At 36.4% G+C, this 21,002-nt stretch overlaps 1 protein-coding gene across 2 annotated transcripts in view; it reads right to left on the bottom strand.

Moving 5' to 3' along the window:
- The window catches only part of March1 (membrane associated ring-CH-type finger 1), an 870,419-nt gene that overhangs the window by 531,957 nt on the left and 317,460 nt on the right, over positions 1–21,002 (bottom strand). For both annotated transcript variants that reach the window (XM_004630613.2, XM_023714702.1), the window contains exon 2: positions 11,553–11,627. The gene's annotated coding sequence lies outside the window, so the exon portion shown is untranslated. The remainder of the gene's footprint in view (positions 1–11,552; positions 11,628–21,002) is intronic.

The raw sequence follows: 21,002 nt of genomic DNA, 5'->3' as shown, positions 1-21,002 counted from the left end.
TCCTGTCTGATCTAGAAATTCTAATACTAGACCAAAATCCCAAGGAAATGGAATAATACTTTGAGTGGGCTGGTGGGTTAGCTCGGTTGTCTAAAGCGCATTGTTGAGCAAAATCAGTCAGGGGCAAGGGACTGTGGTGCAATCCCAAGAACCACATGCCACACCAGACCCGCCCTTAAATCAGCCTGAGCCAGCTGAAGAAAGAAAGAAAGAGAGAGAGAGAGAGAGAGAGAGAGAGAGAGAGAAAGAGAGAGTTGAAAAGACAGCTGAAACCTCATGTTCATTAAGGGACTCATCACAATAGCTAAGAAATGAAAACAATCTACTTGTCAGTCAGTTGACAAATGGATATGATGACTGGTAGCAGTAATGTTCTGTGTGTCTGAAAAAGCTACAAAGACTTTATAAAGTGTCCACCAAAAAAGAAATAATAAATGCTTGAGAAGATGTATATGGTCAACAAGATTTAAATACTATGTAATACACACTCCATTGATGCTTACAAGTTTGTGCCTTTATGTATCACTTAGGAATAAATTCAGTTTGAAAGAAAAAATGCCTGAAAGGGCTAAGTGTTTTTGCTATCTTTTATGCACCCCATGATCAGATTCACACTTGTGTCCTTAGACAAGCCATTTTCTCTCTCTTCATTAGAAGTTCTTTACCCACAAAATAAACATAAACATGGGTCCTCTCAGCGTTACAATAGTAAGGCCACTAAATGAAAAATATACACAAAAGTGATCTGTAGATGTTTGGTAGATACAATTATAACAGGCGGGCATTATTCATTATTAATTGTGGAAGGTATCTGTTGCTGTAAGCAGGTCACTAACCTTCATCTTTATGTCAGGAATTATTTTAACAATAGAGGAATAAAAATTTCAACAAAAAATTAAAGTCTTCATTTTAAAAGATGTGTCTCTGAAGCCTGCTCTTTTTTAGAGACATGCAAACATAAATAAGGCTAAAAATGAAACAAAAAGATCTAGAGCTAGAGAAAACACAATTAAAAAGAAAATGTAACAGAAAATATGATATTTTATATTAACAGTTAGTGTTATTTCACTTTGTCCCCTTATGACTGTATCTATTTAGTAAACTGCATTACTCTCAGTGCATCCAAAAAAGACCATTTGCATTAGAAGTATAATACAAATTATAAAAATGTATTTGAAAACATTTACCAACTTCCAGTCTCAAAAACCTAAATGGTGCTATTTTATTATTTTAAGTATGAGGAAATCAATGAAGCTTTTAAAGCAAGAAGGAAAACTCTAGGGAGTCTATGAACAATTTAGCATTGTTCATTAGCAAGTCTTGTGGTAATGCTAATTTTACTTTTCACACAAAAGCACTGAAATTTTATTCATTATGATTAAGACTTTCAAATTGTATGCATGTAAAAAATGTCAATCTTGTTATACTGCAGATATCACTTAGCATGTAGTACAAATTTTACCAGAGGGTGTCTAGACCTTTAAAGTATTTTTAAAATTTATTACCTTAAAATATAAGGGCAGATCAAATCTTTTACTAAGAGAGTTTATGACTTTAAAGGAAGATATCTCTCAGAGGATTGCCAGATTATATTAATAGAATCATGAATAGAATTCAGATTATTATATTATATTTAGTACTGCAGATATGGTTTATGCATGTGGAAGAGAAGAAAACAAACATTTTATTTTCCTTAACATAACTAAAATTTATCATTTTTGTTTGTTTGTTTGTTTTGGCAGAACCGGGGATTGAACTCAGGCCCTTGTGCTTGACAAGGAAGCGCTTATTCCACTGAGCCATCTCCCCGGCCCCTTATCATTTCTTCAATTATGGATTCAGTCAATACACTGCAATAGCAGTATAGTGATACATACAGGTTCTTCATCATAATACTATTTTTATATTATATTCAGTACCATAGATATCAAAAACTTCATGAAGTTATAATTTGGCTATTGCACATACAGTAAATTATAAATTACATGCATCATAGTTTTAAACTTGCTACTGTTGTTGAACAGCTATCTATGCCTTCTTAATTTTGTATTCAAAAATCTATGCTCTGGCCATTCTACTTCTGCATGTACAGCCAAAGGATATCAAATTAGTGTCAAAGAGATATCTTTACTACCTTATTTATTGTAGGATGATTAACAATAACTGAGAAATGCAAACAAATTGAGTGTCCATTAACTGATCAATAGGTAAAGAAAATGTAGTAGGTATACATATATAAAATGGAATACTACTCAACCATGAAAGGAGTGAAAACATCAATGCTCTTACTGTACTGCACATTTTTTTCTTTCCTGAAAATTAATTTTCAGTGCCATTACAAAGCATGTGTGTCACAGTTTATTTTCTAGCCCCTTAGCTGCTGAGACATTGAGACTGAACCTGCAGCTAAATTAACTTTTCCTGTGCCCTCTTTCAGCTTCTCCTGAAACAGAGAAGTTTTCTCTTCTCTGGCGAGGGTCACCAAGTTCTCCAATGTAGCCTCTGTAGCATTATTGTGCAGCTATAAACTGAGCTGGACAGAGCCTGTTTTCATTGGTTTCAGCTTGTGTTTGGGGATCATATCACATTATGTCAGTCTGTGCACCTGTTTCTCCTCCCCACCCTCGTGCTTTACAGATTTGAAATCCTAACTTCACGTGCAAAGGGAACAGCCTTAGCGGTATTTAACCAGCTCTCTCAATTAGTTAAACCATAGGAAAAAACTTTTTATGACAAATAAATTTATATTAATTTTGCAGGTTCTCTAACTGAATTCTGATGCCACATAAATATGAATATATGAAGAAGGCTCGTTCTAGACAAAGTTTTATATTCTTATAAAAAAATAATAACTGTGAAGGCATTAATTCAGCTGACACTTGTTCCAATTTCAAAAGCGTTTGCTCTCTGGCCTTGAGAATATATTTTGGTTAACTTCACAATAAAAATAGTATATGTACACATTGTCTTTAGTTTTGTCTGAAATCTAATGGTTATAGACTAGATTTATCTGGAACACAACCCTGAAATGTGGCACCAGGAAGTGCTTGCTACAAAAGGTAAGGAGAAATTACTGAGGAAAGCTCAACAGTATCATGTTCATCTCAAGGACACAGCCTAATTTGGCTTTTAGTTTAGTTCCTATCACTTCTCAGTCTTACACTGTGGTATCTTAGACCTGTTGCAGGATGGACACTTAAAGAAGCGTATGTGACTCATGTCACACCACAAGTGATGGAACAGTATCCCCTACCAATGAGGCTGTATTCCCATCTGTTTTAGGAAAGAGCGCAGATCTTTTATGACCCAATCACAGAAGGGAGGTGTGCTGTAGTGGGAACAGCTGCAGTGTGTGAAAATTCTTCATGTTCTCTGTAGGGGCATCATTTTACATTCCTAACTGCTGTTTGGCTGAGAACCTGGTTAGACATGCATTTAGACACATGGTCCTCCACCTTTAGGGTAAAGACCCTGAGCAACTGCTCAATTAGCCCAATATTTCCCCTTGCAGCTCAAAGGACAAAGAATTATTTATTCTATTATAATTATTTATTCCATTGTAAAGTAGGAGATTCCTCTTGCAGATTTGGTATTTTAAATATGGTTACAGTAGAATTTGTGTCTCACCAAACCACAATTAAATGTCTGCATTTCTCACCCAGTGACTTGATTCACAGTCTTCATGAAATACGGTAGAAAGTTGAAATTAGAGTAATCAACAGAACAACAACAAAAAAGTCTGACTTGTGCTAGCTTCTCAATGCACAAGAGACTGGAGGACGGTGAGGAGGAACAGCGGCCAGGAAACTCAGAAGTCAGACTATTTCCTTAGTTTGGTAGGTATACCCCATTCCACTACCATGTAAGATTTGCTAGACGTACGTTTTCATTAATTTAAGCAGAGCAGCCTGGACTGGTAGAACATTTAATATTAAGGAAAACAGTATGGAAAATTCTGGCTTCTGTCTTTAAAGTTCTTCATAAATTTACTTTAAATTCATGAATTTCTTTTTCAAGTATTTTCCATCATGATAACTGACCTCACTGAAACAAAACAAATTTGAGATACATTCTGTTTCCTAGAAAAGTCTCTCTAGTTGTCTCTGATAGGTATTGTATAAACTGCTGTAATAGCACTAATTATATGAGGTTTATTAAGAAGCAATGATAAATAAGCATTTTTTTCTATGCTAAGTGCAGAGAGCAGGGCAAAAGGTGAATTCATTAAAGTGAATGTTGAGACAAATGAAATAGAAAGATACAGCTGCTAATTATGCTGGGAAAACAAAATAAAGATTGCCACGTTAAAGGAAATAGTGTAATAAAGAATTGTTAAGAAAAGAAAAATGTGTTCACATTGTTCTTGCATTATAATGTATGAAGATATAATATATAATATAATAATACTAATATATTAATTTTTAAAGCTATGAAAATGGAGAATCTAATTTTTTTATTTTGTTGCATTTTTCTATCTGGCATGACCAGGAATGTTAATTGACAACAGTTGTAAACACAAAGGAAGTAAGCGTCTCTCTTGTAACAGCAAGTGCCATTACCACAGCTCATGAGAAGGGACAAAGGAGCGTTGATGTTTCAGTAATTGAGGCTCAGACTATTGATCTCTATTCTTTACACAAATCTCTAGCACAAGAGAAACTGACAATTCTCCTTTTAAAAACTTCCAATTTTCACACTTACTATGAATTCGTCCTGAACAAAAACGCAAGTGAAGGGAAATGGGTGGGGCAAAAAAGAAAGAAAAAAAAAAAGAGATAGATGAATGGAAGGAAGGGAGGGAGCCTGGGAGGGAAAGAGGAAGTAAAGCAAAAATGAAAAACTAGACATGGGGGAAACGGGCACAGTTTCATGAACCTACTTAGAAACCACATTCACCTATTAGATTCAACACAATGGAGCACCAATTAAACTAAACTCATTATCAGAAGCAAGTAAAGGTTTTCCAGTGTTGATAGAATATATTATATACACAAGATCTGTAAAAGACTTTCAGGAAAAGAGACACAAAATATTAGAAATTCTTTCAGCATTCTTTTAAGCAGAGTTCCTATTTTTTTCCATCCTGCACACAAGTACCCCAACTTGTTGATATATCTAAATGGGCAGCAACATAAGCTAAGTGAACATATGTTTTATGCAAATTAAAAAATCATAACTTTTAACTTTACAATAAAATATCTTCCCCTTCATCATGGTCAACACCTACAGCACAAACTAACTTTGTCTGCCAGGAATATAAATAGCCTGTCCTGTGTATTCACTAAGGCTTATTTATGCATTTTGTACCATGATATTTCTACCTTAAGCCTACTAAAATGGTTGATAGTTGACCTAATTGTCTTGGGAAAGCACTGGCAACCATGATTCCTCAAGACAGTTCAGGCATATCCCAGGCCTGCTGTGCCAGGCCTGCCCCTGGAGTGCACTGAGGCAACTGAGACGGGGCGTGTCGGTGCATGCCTGTAATCCCAGATCTTGGGAGGTATCAACAGGCGGATCACTATGAGTCCAATCTAATAGTGAGACCTTGAACACCCTGTACACCCTTCCCTAAAATTAAAAAAATTTAAAAAAGACAGTTCAGGCATTTTCCCTGTGTTTCTGACAGTCAGAAAGCTGTCACAACCATTTTGATTCCTTGAGTAATTGCAATTAAATTTGCTTCAAGATGTCTACCAAATACTAACACAGAAGATATGCTCAGCTCATGGTACCCACACGTCACACGGTTTCTTTCAGGAATACAGGTGCCCCATTCAAACATGTCTGTGTCCTTTTTTTACGAGGTGAATCTAACAAACTCAAAGTGACATACTAAACACCTTTCCAACACATTTATTTATTTTGTCACAAGTGAAAATTCCTATCAAATTTTATACTGTGCTTTTGCCACTCACCATATATTGGTGTTTTTGGTTCGCAACCATTTATTTCATCATCAAAATGTCAACAATATAAAATATAAGAAAATGACTTTGGGGTAGTAATCAGGTAAGGGAACTCTTAGAAAATATGTGAAATGGTTGATACATTGTGTCAACTTGAAAGGTAAAAAGCTTAACTAAATCTTATGGTTTGTGTCTAGTTGTTCCCCCAAAACCTCATGCAGTTATGGGGCTGGGACCTCTAGAGTCTGACATTAACTCATGATCTACTGGGATTATGGGTTTTAGTACTGCTGGGATTATGGGTATACTTTCCCAGCCTGGGGCAGATAGCCTGATTGCAATTTAAGAGAGACAGAGAGACAGACTTCCTCTCTGTTGCCACTGTTGCTGCTACTCCTCCATTTTGTTCTCTTGCTCTTTGCCACCACCATGAAAGGAGTCTCTCTGCCATGTTCCACTCTTCCTTAGAGTCAGCCTACTATGGACTGTAACCTCCAGTAATTATGAGCTAAATAAACTTTTCCTCCTCATTTTGGGTGTCACTTATTTGTCCCAGCAATGAGTAAAAAGTAATGAAGAGAATATGTAAGTTCAAGATGTTTCAAAAATTGGAAGATCTTACCCTTATTCATCACTCATACACACAGCCACTTGTCCTCTGTCCTTTTTTCATTTCCATTCATCAAACATTTTTGTCTTTTTGAGAGTCTAAATTTGCCAGAATATTTGCTTCTTTTCTCATTTTCCCCTATATTTACTATTCAGGAATTGACAAGATAGCATCTCACTGAGGTATCTTTTCTGCCTGTTTCAACATGTAAATAAAGAACAGACTTCTCACCTTTGAAATTAAGACCTTTCTTGTTTTAGATCAAACTCATCTTTATAACTGATCCTCTCACTCATTTCATAGAATTCTTCCCAAAATCTTCAAATCTGGCACATATCATCACATAAAAAGTTCTAAATCAAGCTTGTTATTCTTTATCCTGCCTATGATAATGTCTACAACTCCTTCAGACTCAATCTAAGCTCTATCTACATCTCATTTCTCAAATTTAATTGTACTGGGTCTGTGAATACCTGCTGTGCTTCATTCATTGTTTTCTGTATGTTTGACATGTATGACATATTACAAAGGATAGACTTAAAATATTGTATATACCAGACATGGAGTTACAACATATTTTATATTTTTTCTGACTATTTTATACACAATTTATAAACAAATGATTTTTCTCCAGAGTGAGACTGTAGAAATGGAGAATCAAGAAAAAGTAGAACAACAACCATATTTTGCATTTTTCTTTTATTCCCCAGAGTTCTCAGCCTAAGTACTCATTTGATTCAACTTGTTAATTTAAATAAAAAAGAAAAATATCATGTTAGTTTAAGCTCTGCAAAGTTTTTTTTTAGAAAAAAGATTTTACAATAATTACAATAAATTAGAAGGTATTTAATTTCTTCACTAAATCCATTACTTATCTAAAACACCAGAAAAAAATGTTGCTTTTTAAGTGACAACTAAAAATTTATTGCCTTATAAGTTATACTCTTCTCTTACAGGCATACCATAAATGAAGGGCAAGAAGACTGGTGTGGGGCTTGGGAGATAGCTCAGCAGTCTAAGTGCCCACCTGGCAAGAATAAGGACCCAGGTTGGATCCCTGGCACACATGCAGCACCGGCTCTGTGTCAAGCTAGCCACCAGAACCAGGGATGGTGACATATGCCTGTAATCTCAGCCCCTGGGGAGGCTGAGACAAGAGGATCACTATAAGTCTGAACTGTGTAGTGAGACCCTGTATCAAATTAATTGATTCATTAATTAATGCATCATCTTAAAAAGAAGACACACAGTTTTTTTGGGTTTTTTTTTTTTTTTAATGTTTATCCAACCATTTATTTAGCTGAATTGTAACTGGCAGAAATCAATCTGGCTCTCAGAGTAGTTCTCAGTCTAAAAGCAGAAGGTCCACTTTGATCATCATTAAATCTTTAGAAAGTACTCTATGAATTCCATTACGGAGAGCAGACAGGCCAGTAAATGCCCTGGGACCATGGCTGTGCAGTGAATTATTCCGCCTGTGTATGATTTCAGAAAAGGAAAACCAGTGTGGATTGAGGGGCTGATGCTGATCACCTACTAACAGAATTTAAAGCAGTAACTAATTCATGCTCCTGGATCTTAGGTTTTAACATTTATGTTGAATTAATTAATATCTTATTTCCCCTGATATCACCTCCCTTCAAGAAAAGATCTGTTTTACAATTCATGTTTTTTAAAATAAGGACTTTATAAAGTTTTATCTTTAGTTATACTACTGCTTTAAAATTCTTTTTTACATGAAGTTTATTAATATATCTTAAATACATATAATGATTATATTCATTATAAGGAATTTGTACCTGTACGTGGTATATTTTCATCCCCTTTCCCCCAATCCTCTCTCCTCTCTGTTCAAACCTTCTTTCCCACCATATTTGTAGAACTTTGTTTCCATTTTATCCTTATCATTTCTCCCCTTGCCCCACACTACTTCCTCTTCCATTTTTAACAATTTCTTCTAATTTTACAGTATCTATTGTACATTTAGTATTTATTTACCCTTTCAGTTTCTCACACCAGCAAGACAATGAGATGTTTAAAAATGTAAATCCAATTTATTTCACTAAAGTTGCATCCATTTACTTAGAAATATCTAAGTGTGTCCTTTATGACAGAGTAGTACTCCATTGTATAAAAATTCAAATCTGTTTTATCCACTTCTCAGTTGATGTACATTTTATTGTTTCCAAGATTTGGCTATTACAAATTGTGCTTCTTTAAATGGAGATGTGACAATAAAGCTGTGGTATGATGTTCTTATTTCTTCTGGAAGATACCTAGAAGGGGAATCACTATGTCAAATGGGACTTCAAATCCTAATTTTTGAGGAAGCTCCACACTGATTGCAACAGTGGTTGCACCAGTGTACACTTCCACCAACAGTGGAGAAGGGTTCCATTTTTCCCACAACCCCTCCAGTATGTTATTGGTTGGTTTCTTGATGACAGCCATTCTTTCTTGAGTGAGATGGAATCTCAGTGTTGCATTAATTCTTACAGCTTGGTCATCCACACAGATAACTGTTTGGGTTTATTATATTTTTAAAATCACTACAAAATAAACTGTCACCCTTTTGTATAAAACCTCATCATACAAATGAAGAATGTTATCTCACTTGTTTTCATTTATTCACGTCATTTTCAATTTTTCCCATTAGTGCATTGGAATGTTTACAGCACATGGTGTTTGTGTTCCCCATGTGGAGCTGCTGCGTGCATGGAGCAGATCTCCAAGCCCTGTCACCTTTCTTTCCCTCCCCTCCTACCTTCCTTCCTCTGTATCTGGATCCCCTTCCCAATTGTGAAAGATCCACCTGACTTCCTATTATCCACCCTCTATGTTGTTCTTTATTTATAATTTAGGCTTCTCATATAAGAAAAACTATGTGATATTTAAGCTTGTGTGTCTAATTTATTATACTTTCTCATTCTGGTCTTTTTTAGATGTAATAGTCTTATTTTCTTAAGTTTTTTTAAAGACACTATATTGAAAAGCCTAATGAAAACTATTTTTTTCTTACATCTTTTTCATATATTTGAAATTCTTCCTTAGGTGGCCAGATCATAAATGCTCCAAGGAAATAAGAAAACATGACCAAAACCAAAAACATATTTCCTCTGCTCCTAAAAAATCTATTTTTGTATTTTACTCATCAAACCTTTGATGGTATTTACATGATTCCCAGCATAGATTTCTTAGAGCTGTAGAGAGTGTATATAGTAAAGAGGCAAGAGAAGATTTTTGTGAAATTCTAATATAAAATGTCTCTTTGCCACTGATGTAACTGTGCAGGTCAAGTCCTACCCCTGATTCCTTTGTAATATTTTATGCATAAGGTGTCATACATTATAAGCATTCAACAAATAATTCTTACTAATATTAAATTATATAAAGTCATTTTTATATTGTTTCTATTTGGTAATTTGAAAATGTTGTAGAATTTAAGTAACAGATACATCTATAAACAAATTATTATTTCATAGAAATAAAAAGTCAAATTTTTTAAATTCAGTGTCTTACTGTAAAAATTCAGATGTTCTTAGAAAAAAATAATGATTTAAATGAAGAAACTTTGAAAAACAGAATTAGTGGGGTACAGCCTAAATTTAAAATGTAGATATTTATATAATTTCCCTTCTTTTTGTATGTTATTCTCCAATTTCAAAATCTTTTTTGTAATGATTTATGCCTTCCACATTACTTAGATAGGTTTGTGAAATATGTTTGACCTTTTAGTGTACTACTAAAGGAACCATGCTCCAAATTAGTTGTTTAAAAATACCAGGGTGCAGAAGTAACTCAACGAAGAGCACATGAAGTGACTAGATTGGCACTGAATCAGAACTGTAAATCTATTTTTCATCTAGTTGATTTGCCCATCCACTTATTATGAGGCAGTATAACGTAATTCTTTCTCTTGTGTAGTGAGAAAAGCTTGCATAAATAAAAAGCCAAAAAATGCTTGCAAATGTTAAAATAAATAACACACATTACATTCTCTCAACTTGTTGGGTCTGTCATTAAAACTAATCAGGGTCAAAGAGACAATTTTATCTCAGCATAAGAGGCAGCTTGGAAAAGAGAAGGAAATCTATTTTCTTTATACTGTGTTGAAGAAATTATGAATAGCCCAATCTCAACTTCAAGACAGCTAAAAGGGTTGCGAATTGGAATGTTGAGCAAACATTCAAGTTTGTGTCATTCATTATGCCCCACATAACATCGTTTGTATGTTTGCTTCATAACATGGGAAATAAATGAGAACCAAGATTCTAATACTTCAAAGATATGAAATGCATATCTGTGATGGATATCATAGCCCTTGATAGTAAAGTATAATTTTATGAATACCAATGTGAATTTACTCTTTGCTGAAGATAGTATTTGATTGTCTCAATGAAGCCACATAGGGCAGCTTCTGCAGATGAAAGTGTACACTCAATAACACAGAGAACATCATAATACCAAGATGTTTACCCAGGTCAGAAAGATACTGCTAACAGTATAGTATCTTTAAAGTAGCTCACCAACTGATATGCTTGCACTTATTTATTATTTATTTATTTATTTATTAGGTACAAGGTCTCGCTACCTATCTCAGACCCATAGTGATACTCCCTGTCTCAGCCTGGGATGGGATTACAGGTGTGCACCACCATGCCTGGTTTTGGTGGCTGGCATGCCACACCCAGTGTACCAGGGCCAGCATGACATGTGGTACCGGGTATCGAACCCAGATCCTTCGACTTCTCAGGCAGGCGCTTAGACTGCCAAACTATCTCTCTAGCCTCTGGTAAGCTTCTTAACACAAGGCATTAAAATATTGGTGAATGGACCCAGGAAAACAGTTACTCTAACAAATAAATGCTTTTCACTGTTTACCTAAATTGACTAAAATTGAGATAAAGCAAAATTTAGGTAAAAAATAAAATTGACTAAGTCTTCCATTTCTACAACATTTAGCTTAATTCTAAATAAAAATGTGGCTTTCTAAAACAGAAAATCTTCTTTAAGATAAAAACAGTTGTACTTACAAAACACAGCAGTGTCTTGTTTAATCACAGCAGAGTGGAACAGTATAAACTCAGAACTCTTCTTGCATACATTTCCTGAAAAAGAAAATGAAAAGAAGTCGCCTGAAAATTCTAACCTTAAAAACTCCAAAGATGCGAAAGTTTTTGTAAGGGGGAGAATGCCCAAGTATTTTAAAAACTGTACACCTATGTAAGTAGACTTTGAGATACAATTCATGGAAATGTTCTTTTACTCATTACTCCTGATCATGTGAGAGACTTTAGACCAATTTCTATATGGTTCTCAAAAAACACACATAGCTCTGTATGCCATAGAATTAACTTAAGTTTTATTTTCTGATGAAGATTTTCAAAATTAATTCTTCAAGTACAAGATAGGAAGGGTTATTTTTCCACTTTGTGATTTGTTGAACTATAAGAATCTTGGAAACACTCCCAAAGACAGAGGAAAAACTAAAGGATCACGCTGGCATTCTTGGCTTCTGATTGTCTAGATGTTTCATAAAGAATGTGATGATATATTTTAAAATGAATGAGAGTATATATTTAAGGTTCAAGCATTTGAAAGATAAATGAGTGTTTTTATGAAGCTAACAAACAGATTTACTTTCGTGTAGTGTATTCTAAGCAGTATATCAAAACAGAATGTTCAAAAATCGTATATTTCACTAATTCTACTATTTCCATATATAAAACAAAATAATCCAGGCATGGTATTGCACTCCAGTAGTTCTATCTTGGGAGGATGATGCAGGAGGATTCTCAACAGTTTAAGAACAGATTGAGCTATTCAGCAGGTTCAAGATCCTGTCTCAAAAAAATAAAATATTCTATTTTTTTTCCTTGAAGACCCACTCCAATAAAGGCATTCATGGCTACAGTATCAAATTGCCCATATTGGCAGGAAAGGTCTAAGAATTACACTTGTCTTTAAAATGATCAGGCTTTGATATCTCCACATTCATTTTTCCACTATAGTAACACAAAATGGTATTTTAATAAACAGAACTGATAGTACACATAATTAATCATTTTTCAAAGAATATGTAAGGTAGGACTACAGTTGCAAAGGAATGACACTTAACATTCAGAGTTGCCTCCGTTTATATAGTCGATGGATGGAGAGCTAAAACCTAATCAATAGTTTGCATAAGCATTGCTTAAAATGAGTTTTGCTACAGAATTAACACGTATTCATAAAATTCTAACTGTTGACACTGAAAATGTGCATTTAAACAAATGGGGTAGAGGCATAAATCAAACTATGTAAAACAAATTCAAAATCAGATATATTTAAAAACTATAAAAAAAGTCTCCAGAAGGCACTTGTGATGGCTGCTACCTGGATGTCCCTCCTAAGCCGTATGCTCTGACAGGCGAGGCTTTCAGAGATGGCTGGATCTGGAGTGTGTGATGCTGGGACTAAGGGTAGGGTCACCCAATTGGCTTAACATAGTTCTGGATGTGAATAGCACAAGCTGTACTCTAGGTGCAGGTGACACTGACTTCCAGGCTGGTAGCCTGAAGGAAACAGAAAGTAACAGAAAGATGACAGGTGTATGGCTCCCTATCTTCTGCCTGTAGCCATGAGCTGCTTCTCCTCCATTCCTCTGCCATGTCATCCGACCTTGGAACCAGGTGACTACTGACAAAATCATCTACAAACTTTGATCTGAAAGAGACCTTTCCACCCCAGCCTTATGGGTGTTGGGTGTTGTGTCACAGCAATTGGAAAGTGACCAAGACTAGAAGGATGCCCTGTACAGAAGTATGATAGTTGACATGAATTTAAAGTAACTATCACTGCAATATTAGAAATAGATTATTATTGTTATTAATACATTGACTGATTTTTTGATTTATTGTATGTTTTCAAATGTCTAAAGTGAGTAAGATACAGGTAGTAACATACTTCTAAACAATATTAAATGGATTATTTTATTAATCAAAGGAAGATAGCATTCTTTATCTCAGAACAGCCCATTTACTATTATTCATCTATAACAATTTCTACCTTCAGTTTTGTTTAAATTTAACTGAATTAATTTTAATTTTCTATTTTTCAAAGCACCCAATTATAAGGGCTATATAATTTAAATGGAACTAGATATTAAAACCTAAATTGCAAATCTGCATTTCTGTGAAATATCAATAAATTTATTAGCATGAATGAAAATATATTCTAATGATTTATGCAAGCATTGTACCACCATTGATTAACAGAGATTAAGATTATACATTCTACTGCTCCATTGTTTTAGGTGATTCAGCTGGCTTTTTGCAATCTTAATAAACCTGATGCTTCCCTCCTATATATGTACATGTCTCACATTTATTTCCTTTTCTCAACTTTTTTTTTACCAGTGTATGTTTGCAATGCATAATGATTAGATTCATTGTGGGGAGTTGGCACATGTATATAATTGTCTCAGTTACTTTTCTCTCATCACTGGGACAAAATACCCAAAACTCAGAATTAAGGAAAGAAATGTTTAATTAGCTCACAGTTAGTGAAGGTTTTACTCCATTCTCAGCTGGCTCCAAGACAAGAGTTGCACATGGTGCAGAGCAGTTGTTGATGGTGGCCGCAAAGAGCAAAGAGCAAAGTGAGGGGCAGCAGCTGCAGCTTCTAGAAAGCCTCTCTCCCCTCCATACAGTGTAATGCAGATTACCTTCCCCAGGGCAGATGTAGCACCCACACCCAAAATAATCAGTCACAAACTCCAGAAGCCACCCCATGACTGCATGAGGCTTTAGGGGGACACCTAGGCACAAACCATAAAAATAATATATCTTAGTTCTTTTTACACCCCATTCCCCTCTGCTTCTTCTCATCTGCCTCCCTCCCTTGGTCCCTTTACCCTTTGTGGAACATCTATTTCCCTATTTTTTATCAGGTCTTGTATTTTGTCATTATGTATATTTTGGGTTTCAGAAGTAAGAAAAACTACAATATTTAAGATAGTGTGTCTTACTTCACTTAAAATTATGTTCTCAGAGTGCACTCTTCCTTTATGAGTATATGTCATGAAGACAATGGAGAAAGGAAGTGGACCAGAGAAGAGAGGGAAGTAAAAATAGTTACAGAAATAACTACATGGCTGGAGAAAGAGGGGAGTTAAAGATTAAGTTGTGGTCATCACTAAATGCCTACGTTTTTTAATATTTGTGTTGGGCCTGACAGGAGAGAGTCCTGCTACTCACTACTGACAAAAGGCTTCCCTCAGACATCAACAATTAAGATCCCTAAAGAAATCTAGACTGGAGCTGCAGTCTTTCTGATGCCACCTTTGTCTATATACCTGCACTGATTGTCCTTGCAGTTGTGACTACAAATATTTCATCTGAAGGCTTTGGGACTGTAACACCCAACCTGAAACCCTATATACACTTAGCTTACCTTGCAGAGAGCTGCTGATGTCACTCCCATTCCAGTCTGCCTGTATGCTGGTGGAATCAAATCTTTTATTTCCCCACATGCCATTACTTAACATATTGGTGCTGTGACTTGGATTTAGTAAAGGATCCCTCTGGAGGGGGTACTGCTCCAGATCTTGAGCCTTTTTCCACTGAGGCTACCCACTGGCACCAATTCTGGATTTTTCTCTAGTGCTACAGGCAGCTCCCCACCTCCTGCCATGCTGACCACTGCTCCCTAGATCTGCTCTCTTCTCTCACCCCTTGGGACTGAGAAAGGTTTGCTCCTTCTCTGTACCTTTATACATAGCACTAGTCATGGATGCTTCCCAGGGAGACTGGCTTTGCTTGTTGACTGATCAACTGTGGTGATGACTATCTTGCCCATTCACTTGTTCCCTTATGGCCTTGAACACAACTGACCATGATCAGTGTAGGCCCAGGTGCTTCTCTTATTTAGCCACAGGAGGCATAAAGTTACCTTTATCTGCTCCTGATGGGTAACAATCCTATTCCCCTTCGTCTTCCTTGCTCTGTTTCTTAAAAACTATGAAGTGTCTCTACCTCCAACATTGAAGCCTAAGAATTTGATATCTTTCTGTAACCCTACATAACCGGAAAATGGGACCCCAATCCCTCCATTCCATGGTAATTAGACAATTTCTGCCAACAGCTAAAAACGTGGTCAGAAGATCATACATAAAGTCATCCTTTAGCCTCCATGAAATGTTCATTCTGTGCACATCATGGATACCCTCTCAAATATTTCTTTCTCTCCCATATACACTCTCTTCCTAATATGCAGACATTTCTCTGATAACAAACTCAACTGATCTTGCTCTTCCCTGGCAGTTTCCAAAACCTGCCAATGAAATGACTCCCTCTACTCTGGACCCTCTGGCTGCATCCCTGTGACCTCCTTCAGGACCTCCTGCTATTATAGCAGGTTCTTCATTACTCTGAGTTTCACACAGCAGACTGTAGGGCCTCCAGGTAATCCAAAATCTGTTCCATGACCCTCCTCCTCCACATATCCACCCCAGTCTAGATTTCAGTTTGGCCCCAACACCTTGGCCCCTACTCCAGCTCCCACACCAGAAAGTTCAAGGGGCACATAAAATTGTTACTTTGTGATCCTTTCCTTTTTTACAGACCTTTCCAAAACTAACCAACATCTCTAAGACCTAACTCATACAACCTACCCTGACTGATGTAAATGTGATCCTTGGCTCTACTCTATCTTCAGAAGAGTGGAAACAAGTGATATCCCTGGTTCAGTCTTATTCATCTGAGCTTTCTTCAGATGGATTTCATCCTGGGCACTGCAGCTATCCCCTGAAAAGACCCTAACTGCCACAATCAGGAAGAATCCAAGAACACACCAAGATGATGTGGTTTCTTATGTAATAAATGGACTTCATGGGCCCACCCATGAGACAGTTAATTTTGATAAGCCAAAGAAAAACTGCCAGCCTCACCACTTCCTATGGCCCTGCTCACACTTGATGCCCTGACCCCACCCTCCCTATGCATCTGGCTGCCACTCATTATCTAATGGGAGGAATACTTGTAGGCCACAGGAGAAATCATGTAGTAGGGAGATGACCTACCCTCTTTGCTGCCTTGGCCATGCTAGGCATGGTGGCATATGCCTGCAGTCCTGGCTATACAGGAAACACACCACAGACAGATTCCTAATTCACAAGGAACTGAAATTATTATGCTTCAATTAGCATTTGAGAATTTAAATAAAGATTGCAATCAGATGCATGAGGCAGGCAGAGCCAAAGAAATTTTTTGAAATTATCTAAAAGATTGTCCAGAAATGCTAGCCCAAATTAAGTCTCACAGAGAGGGATCCCACAAACACTGTTAGAATAAAAAGAATATCTGCATAGCTGACAAAATGTGTACAGATGACTGAACTAAAGGTTTAGTGAAGAAAGAGAGCATGAAGTTGCCAATATTCTTAAGACAAAAGAAAATACAGAGAAAATATTGATTATATGCAAAAGATTTTCATTCCTTCTAATTCTTGTTATAAGAGATCTCTGTTAATTGACAATTGAGTTACAGTCCCAGTAAAATTGAGTAGAAGTCTAAGGATGTAACTAAGTCAGGCCAGCATAGACTGATGAAATAAAATAGGGTAAGTGACCTAGGATAGACAGTGTATAAATGTTCTGATTAATTTTATATAAAAGAGTTATTATAATTCAAGTTGGCTAAATACATGAAAATATACTCTGGCATCACATAAATTGTTTTATGAGTGTTTATTGTCTGTCTGTCCATTTACAACTAATTACCATACTTTGTTTTGTTTGACCTTAACAGTTGTTTTTCTCTTTGCCATTGTGGATTTTTAAAATACCATATTTAACTTAATTTGGCTAATAGATATCATTAGAGTTAAGGATATCCTTCCACCCAGGTTTCCAACTAATCAAAATTATGTCAAGACTAGTTTTACAAAGGAAGTTCCTATTTTTATCTATGTACAATAATTTGAAAATCTCTTGTTAGGAAAAAAAAAAAAAAAACCAAAAAACCCAATATGTTCATTAGTGTTAAGTGCTTCCCACAGGTCATCAAAAATTGTTAAGCTAATAAAATGTGGGTCCCTTAGGCTTACACTGTTGAACAGAACTCCTCTTGCTGAATAAAGGAGCAGCCACCTGGAAATATTGTTCTAATCCTCATTCACTAAGAGGTACTTCAGGGCTCATGCAGGTCTATATAAAGTATCTGCACTGGGAAGGCCCAAATGTCAGTGGTAAAAACTAGAAAGTCTGCACCAATCAGATGATGGGTCTGTGCCAGCACACTGAGGGAGCTTCACTGTAGTCAGAAAGTGACACTAAAATAAGGACGAAAGCACCCCCTCAAAGAATCCTAGCCATCCTCAGGGACAATGAGGACCCAAGTTCCTCCAATGATGAGAACTCCAAGTTCATATCAGAAGAGCCAACAATGTTAAAAGCTTCTCCAGGAGAATCTACACCACATCATTTTTCCCTCCAGTTCTCTTTTTATGCCAGTGGCAACAATCCTCAGGTGGACCTCCATACCTAGAACCACACTGATCCAGTTCAGTTAGGTGTTACAAGTTGACTATTAGTTTGTCTACCACACTCACCCTTATGAAAATAACCTGACTAATAAATTGGTTTTAATTAAAGATTTAAACTCAAGATTCCTACAGACGAAGTCAGGGATCTTCCAGATTCATATACAGCACCCCGAGAGCTATTCATCTGCAAGACACCACACAATGAATTCACCACTCCAGAATAAATCTGTGTCTGCTTACAGTTCACTTGACCTTTCCTTTTTCTGAGAAGTCACAAGTAATGTTCCCCACATCTGTTAGGTTAACCAGAATTCCAGAAAACACCTAAATACCATGTCACTGTCTATCCTAGGTCACTTGCCCTATTTTATTTCATCAGTCTATGCTGGCCTGACTTAGTCTTCAGACTGAGTCCTTAGACTGAAAGTCTGAGAAGTCTATCCTCAGACTTCTACTCAATTTCACTGGGACTCCAACTCAATTGTCTTCTATCTGGAGAATGAAAAACCTTCTCCTTGTGCTTGAATTTAGCATGGCCCTCACTGAGCTCCTCCCCTCCCCTCCCCTTACCTGCAACCTTTGGCTTCTAAACACTCTTCTTTTTCTCACCATATCCCACAGTTGCTCTCCCACAGATCATCCTTCATTATCTACTAAACTTTACAGTTAACTCATTCTTTGAGTTAACTGCTCCAGTCTTACGCTAACCAAACTTTTCCTCTATATTTCTATGTTTATACAGCCATTGTAATCCCTCCACAAGTCTAGGTTTCTACCAATCCCACCTACAACTGTATGCAGCAAAACATCCATAGGTACTTTCCCTCTAACTAGCGGAACAAAATTCTCTGGGAAGGGTGTGTGGTCTGACTACTCCAGTCCTACTGCCCTCCTCCTTCTCTTTGGGCCATGCCTCCTCAGTCTTTTCCTTCAGTTTATGCAGGAGCATGCAAAAATGATTACCAACAGATAAATGCTGGCTCCAATGCCCCATGTGTCATACCTGAAGTAGCCCTGATAAGCTCCATCCTCTTTCTTTTTATATATATAACAAAAAGGTGAAAATGTCAGGCCTGACCTGATAAAGACCTTGATGCTCCTCACTATTGACAAGAGACTGCCTCAGAAAACAAGAATCCATAAAGTAATTTAGAACCACACCTGCAGTCTTCCTGAACCCAGCCCTATAGCACATAAGCACTGATTGTCCTTGAACTTTGATTTCAATCATTTCACCTGGATTCTTTGAAACTGTGATTCCCCAACCCTAAACTCTATATGTGCTGAACCACTGCTCCAGATAGTTGCTGCTGTCACTCCAATTCCAGCCTGCCTGTAGGTAGGTGGTATAAAATCTTTCTCACAGTCTGTCTCTAGGTGTTTCCACACACTCCCATATTTAACAGTTTGATGACACGGTTGCCAAAAATTTCATTGTATAAACTGGGAGAATACTGGAAAGGGACTGAGTTAATAGAAAATCATGCAGATACATTTATCTCAGAAACAAATTGTTCATTCAAGAATAAGAAGTGTGTCAAGATTTGTGCCATAAGGGCTGGCCAGACAGCTCAGCAGATTAAATCACCTGCTCAGGCAGAGCACAGTGACTGGAGTTTGATCCTTGGCATGCCATGCCAGCCCCGCCCTCAGGGCATGCTGAGACAAGGATTGAGAGTTGGTATGGTGGTGCGTGCCTGTAATCCCAGCACTCTGGAGGCTGAAAACAGGAGAGTCACTACAAGTCTGAGCTACATAGTGAGAACCTGTAGACCCTGTACCAAATATATTTTTAAAAAATTGTGCCACAGATGATACATTTTGTTTAGGAAGGACGGGTGTCTTTTAACTCAACCTCCTGTGATTCCTTTGAAAAGGGGAAGATGTAAGTGAAAAATGAAGTGGTTTCACTAATAATACTTAACAGCTTTGGTTATTCAGGTTGACTATAGTACACTTAACGGTGACCCACTCAGTTTAAGCAACATTTTATTTCTATTATAACTGTTAAATGCAAAAAGAGATGACTTGCATGTCTATTACAACAAACTTCCAGGCTGGAGATAATGTTCTATTATAGTAAAGTCATATAAAATCTTTCAGCTGGCTCACAAAGAACGACTAAGTTCAATAAACTAAAGATTTAACGATCATAAATCAATGTTGATTTGGTACAATGTGTGACAAATTGGGCTTCTGAACAAGTAGTTGAGCTTGAGGCTGATATATTCAGCTAGCATCTGCCCACTGATAAATCAACTAACATACCTGTCTAATCTTACTATTACATGTATGCACACGCATACACATGTATGTTTTAAAAAATTAAAACTTCATTGGCATAATTCACTGGCTGAACTTAATGTATTTTATTGCAATTTATATTACCTATTTGTTGTTTAGAATAACATGAGAGTATTGCTGAATTCCTTCTTCATGTAAATGATGCTTTCAATATGATATAAAGCATGATATAAATGTTATTAAAACATAAAGATTAACATAGGACTAAGTTACATGTAATAATTTACTCATGTCACATAAATTGATCATTGTGATTATAGAAATTTGGTTGATACAAAGACTAAATGCTTTTAGAAATATTTTCTGGTTATTTTCCAAATACATCTTATGCATTATATTTTGTAGCATTATATAACACTTTGGTTTTTTTTTTTCTAATGAATTTTATAAGTTTGCAATTATCAGAAGACAATTATAGGAAAAAGTTTAAACAACAAATATTATTAATATAAGCAAACAAATATTAGGAAATTTATACACATACACATGAGATAAGGTACTTGGAATATTGCAAAAATCTGAAGAACACTGGATGGACCACCAAAGAGAAAGCCCAAGGAAGGGCCAGCCAAATAGCTCAGCAGATTAAAGTGCCTGCTTAGGCAGACACAGGGGCTGGGAGTTTGATCCCTGGGCCTGCCTTGCCCACCCCAACC

The sequence above is a fragment of the Octodon degus genome, unplaced genomic scaffold (genome assembly GCF_000260255.1).
Source record: "Octodon degus isolate 3935 unplaced genomic scaffold, OctDeg1.0 scaffold00036, whole genome shotgun sequence".
Taxonomy (NCBI): Eukaryota; Metazoa; Chordata; class Mammalia; order Rodentia; family Octodontidae; genus Octodon; species Octodon degus.
This window is presented reverse-complemented; position numbering and strand designations above follow the sequence as displayed.